This window comes from Lupinus angustifolius, chromosome LG13 (assembly GCF_001865875.1).
Source record: "Lupinus angustifolius cultivar Tanjil chromosome LG13, LupAngTanjil_v1.0, whole genome shotgun sequence".
Classification (NCBI taxonomy): Eukaryota; Viridiplantae; Streptophyta; class Magnoliopsida; order Fabales; family Fabaceae; genus Lupinus; species Lupinus angustifolius.
In genome coordinates this window covers 16950270-16950619 of record NC_032021.1, presented here as the reverse complement: position 1 = coordinate 16950619, position 350 = coordinate 16950270, and positions in this window count along the sequence as shown.

The following is a 350-nucleotide window of genomic DNA, read 5'->3' as shown; positions in this document are numbered from 1 at the left end:
AGGACGATAGGATGAGGATGAGGATTAGGATAGGATGAGGATGGGTATGAGGATGAGGATGAATAAGAGGATAGGATGAGGATGAGGATGAGGTGGAAGATAGGATGAGGAAGAGGATGATGATGAAGAGGAGGGTAGGATGAGGATGGGGATGAGGATTTGGACGAAGATAGGATGAGGAAGAGGATGAGCACAAGATTGGATGAGGATGAGGATGAGGATGAGGAGGTGGTTAGGATGAGGATGAGGATGGGGATGGGGATGAGGATGAGGATGGGGATGACGATGAGGATGAGGATGAGGGTGAGCAGGCGGATGCGGATGAGGATGAGGATGGGGATGGGGATGAG